We start from the raw sequence: 5,120 nt of genomic DNA, 5'->3' as shown, positions 1-5,120 counted from the left end.
TCTAGTCAGTTGAAGGTTTTAAGAACAAAGTTGAGAACTCCCAATGAAGAAGGAATTCTGCCTGGAGACTATATAGAAATCCTGCCTGACTTCTAGTCTGCCAGCCCTATCCTAAGAATCTGAGATTCAAGCGGCAATAACTCTTACCTGAATTTCCAGCCTGCTGGCCTGCCCTACAATCATGTGAACCAAATCCTTCAGAGAAATGTCTTGATGGATAGATGATAGATGATAGATAGATAGATAGATAGATAGATGACATATATAGATAAATGTTAAATCTGTGTGTGTGTGTGTGTGTGTGTGTGTGTGTGTGTCCTATTGGCTCTGTTTCTCCAGAGAACCTTGAGTAATCCAGTGACCAAATATCTTATTTTTCCCAGGTCAGAGAAGTTGTGTGGGACATGGATATTTCTGTCCTAAAGTCAGAATGGGCTTGAGTCAACCAAAATAAGTTGGTCACCCTACATTAAATTATCTATCTCTCCCCTGCAGCAAATTTCATGGTGAAAGGGGACATTAGTGTTACACCAATTTATAGGTTCCTTCCAATTATTGTTGGTACAAACTATCCAGCTAGTAACAAGTCAAACTATGTTAACTTTGCACTTTACTAGGTTGTGTTTGTGCATGGTAAAGCACACATAACATAAAATTTACCATTTAAACCAATTTAAAGTTACACATCAATGTGCAACTACCACCACTATCTACTTACAGAATTGTTGCATCACCCCAAACCAAATCCCATACCTGTTAAGCAGTCACCCTTCCCAGCTCCTGGCAAGTGTTAATCTGTTTTCTGCCTCCGTGATTGTACCTATTCTAGATATTTCAAACAAATGGAATCATACAGCATAAAGTAGAACTTGTACAGAAACTCTAGGAGCACAGATTATGAGACAGAATGAGGAAAATTGTTTGAGGATATAAATCATTCATTCATGCATCCAGCAACTCTTTATTGAAGTTACTATGAACCAGATGCTTTTCATGGTTCTGAGACCATAAACGTCCCTACAGCCATAGCATTTACACAGAGGGCAAGCCATCAGTGGCAAAATGTTATTGAATTTATGGAAAAATGTCAGCAGAGGAGAAGCTGATAAAAGATAGAGGCCCTTGAACTCTGGACCAAGGAGTTCAAATGTTAAATGTTGGGACTTAGACCGTCACTATAGGTTCCTGGAGCATTAAGACAGCAGCCATACTTGGTTCTTCTTGGCTTGTTTCTGTGTGTGGAAAGAGACAGGGAATGCAAGCAAGTGATTGTTCTGAAGTGGCGGAAATATGAGTACAGTCTGTCATCACACAGGAGGATACTGGTATGAGTGGAGATGGAAAAGAAGGCCTTCCCTCTTTTTCTCAGGATTTTTAAAAACTTCTATCAAGACTGACTTTGAGCAGGGCTTAGTTACACATTCGGCTATTACTGCTTTCTGATAAGAAACATCATAAAACACCTGTGTTGGGTAATACAGGCCAACAATATCTCCTCGAGATCAAGACTTTCTCTGTACTCATCAGTATTTACCAGGAGTTCTACCATGGCCCAGCAAAGAGATACAAACGGGTCCACCTCTCCGCAGAAGTAGAGATAAGTACTTCCACAGAATATTACTATAAGATGTTACTTGGGTCTCCTTTACAGTCCTATAATAAAAACCAATAATAACACTTTGTACTGATAAACTCCTTCACACTGAGAGTCTCAAGTGTTCTATAGACCATAAATTCTCCCAACACCCTTTATGAGATAAAGCATAATCACTCTCTCCAATTAACAGTTAAACTAAAAACTAGCTTGGCCGAATGACTTGCCCAAGGCCACTGAAGTAAGTCAGAAGTCCACTTGTTGTGGAGACTCAAGCAGGGCTGATCCTCAGCGCAGGAGTGAGGGAGGCTGTCCTTCACCCCAGGTACCACGTCCTCTTCTTCCTTCTTTCTCTACCCACTTCCGGCAACCCTCCTGAGTCTCCCTCAAGGTGCTAATGGACACCAGTTGATAATTCTCAAGGTGCCAGCCTTCCCAGGAGTATCTGACTTTTATCAGGTGGCTCTGGACAGCCAGCTGAATTTCAAGAACACACAGAACAAGCTCTTTGAGTTGCTGAGGGAGAGTCTGTTCTCTCCTCCGAGCTCACAAAGTGTACAGCCCTGGGGTCGTTCACCCCGTACTCTGCCACCAGGTGGGGACCCTCCATCCCCAGAGAGAAGCCTTCCCTCCTCCTACATCAACCAGTACGCTGAGGTTTTGCTTTGTCTTAAGGACAGAAATAGAAATGAAAGTCATCTTTCTGCCCAGAACTACCTGATACCAGGACCCATCTGGTCCTGCCTGAGCTTTTTGTAACTACATTCTTTGTGTCCTAATATTGTTAGCAGGTATATTGTCCCTTGAAGTGTTCTGGGAATACAACCCAAACACGGCCACCAGGTGGGATCTCTTTCTTCTAGCAGGACAGACATTTTCACAGCATTTCCAAGTTCAACAACATTGAAGATCTCTCCTTACATGAAAAGGGGGGACATGGAACAACTTGAAACCACTGAGAAATGCCTGGTTGCCATTGTCTTTTGTTAGGACTTAAATCCAGTTTTCTGTAATTTCACATAGTCAGTCTGTTACACATGATTGAAGAGGAAAGTGGGAACTTAGGACATGAAGTTTGCTATATGATCAGTTGTGTACCTTTTATGACACACATCCCTTCAAAGCTCTGGAGAAGGCAACCACACATTACATATAAGGGCTGAATGCACAGAGAAAAATATTGAGCATCTGTTCCTTCCCAACTGTTACACCAATGAAAGACAAGTAGTAGTGTGTTTCACTGTCCAGAAGGAGAGAAATTTCTATGAACTTGAAGTTCGTCTGTGTAGCTCTGTGGATGCTACAGAGACGTAACAGACCATGCCCAGGTTAGGGGGAAAAAAAAAAAGGAAGCCTCTTTTTGCATCTTTCTGCCATCCTGGTGACAGCATTAGGATGTCACTGGTTTCTTTCTGCCATCCTGGTGACAGCATTAGGATGTCACTGGTTTTGCCGGTGTGTTCTTACTCCAGGTGCTCTCCTGAGGGATATTTAATGAATACCTGCTGCAGGCAAAGTGCTGTCCCAGGTGCTGTGCATGACTCTTACGCTCAAGAAGCTGCGTTTTAAATGGAGACGCAAATGTACACAAACGCCCATTTTATATGGTCAGTTAACTTCTCATGTGTTTATGTATCAAATAAAAATGGCCTTGAGTCATCAAGAAGCTTTATGAAGACATTGAAATCTGTTTATATATTATACATTATTATATATTTTATATAATAAATATATTATTATGTAAATATTTATTATATATTTATTATAGTTAATATTTATTATGATTTTATAATTAAATAAATATTGTTAATTAATTATATTTGTTATAAATATTTTTATATATAAATATATTATAAATATTTTATAATAATTTTTTTTAAGTCTGGTTTTGGCTGTGTGTCATATGAGAAGGAAATTTGTACCAGAGTCTTTTCAAGCAAGAAAACTGCTACAGGACTGCATTCCTTGTTGATGCGTCAGAATTCAAAAATACATACTGACCTAGCTGCAAAGGTCATCATGAATCCTTTTTAAATTATTTATACTTCCTCCAAAATATGAACTTCAATAAAAATGTGTTGCATACGTAGTATAAATGTGGGAATTACAAAAATGGAAAAGCAGCAGCCATTGGTCTCATGGAGCTTGAGATCTGTCCGCTTCCAGTCGATTGAAATTCCTGCCCAGACCTGGGCTCAACTCAGTTCACCCAGCACCATCCAGGCACTCCTGCTCTGTTTACGGCTCAGCAATAGTTACCACGATTGACAACATGGAGACCTGAAATATTTATATAGCGTTTGTGCAATCAATTCATTGCCCAGTAAAAGAATTGGTTTGCAGGACCTGGCTCCTTGCCAGAGTTATCTAGCTCTTAATTTTATAAGGCAAAAATTTACCCTAGAGTTCAAAAATTGAAAAACAGGGTAGAGGAGTTATTGGGGGTGATCATTTGTGGCCAAAGAAAGCTGTTCGCTTTTCTATGGGCAGATTTCCAGGGGCAGTTTAAAATGACTTCCCACAAGGAAGAAATACCAGAAAAACACCTGGAAATCCTGAAGCAAAAGTAAAGAATAAAATTAGTTCCCAATGGTGATATTTATCATTTCTATACCCCATCTGTCCATATTTTTAGAGCATTCGTCACTGTACCTAAACAACGTTAATTGATCCTGTTAAGGTTTTAAGTAGGCGATCTGAGCAGCTACACCTGGAAATCTATAGGGTGAAAAGGCAGATGCTTGAAAGCATGACAATGATTGGGTCCCTGGATTGCAGAGGTGACAAATGAGATCACCTCTCACTAGCGCCTTTCAGCCCCAAGTTACTGGAGGGTCAGTAAACTCTTCCATCCAGTGTCCTATTGCCAACCATCTCCTGGGCTGTATTTAGGGGAAGTCTTGGTGGGAAGGAAAAGGGGCAAAAGGAACATGGGAGAAGGTAGAAAGAGGAGCTTGAGAGCAGAAGACAGAGAGAGGAAGGAGAGAGTCACATGTATTTCAGCATCGCCAGCTGAGGGAGTTTGGAGACATGAGTACCTGGGAAAATTCTATGGAAATAGGAAGGGAAATGTTCATTGAATTGTTTTGGCACCATTGCTTGGTCACAAAATCATCTAAGTGTTATGCTTTTAGAAACCCAATTTAGAGGTGCCTAGGTGGCTTAGTTGGTTGGGCATCTAACTCTATTATTTTTTAAGATTTTACTGATTTGCTTGAGACAAAACACAAGAGAGCACAGAGGGAGAGGGAGAAGCAGGCTCCCCACTGAGCAGAGAGCCCAACACAGGGCTTGATCCAGGATCCTGAGATCATGACCTCAGCTGAAGGCAGATGCTTAACTGACTGAGCCACCCAAGTGCCGGGGCATCTGACTCTTGATCTCAGCTCAGGCCTTGATCTCAGGGTCATGAGTCCAAGCCCTGCATTGCGCTCCATGTTGCGTATGGAGCCTACTTTTAAAAGAAGGAGAAGGAGAAGGAGAAAGGAGAAGGAGGAGGAGGAGGAGGAGGAGGAGGAGGGGGAGG

This window comes from Lontra canadensis, unplaced genomic scaffold (assembly GCF_010015895.1).
Source record: "Lontra canadensis isolate GAN:19392208 unplaced genomic scaffold, GSC_riverotter_1.0 scaffold1, whole genome shotgun sequence".
NCBI classification, from domain to species: domain Eukaryota; kingdom Metazoa; phylum Chordata; class Mammalia; order Carnivora; family Mustelidae; genus Lontra; species Lontra canadensis.
Note: the sequence above shows the minus strand (reverse complement) of the source record.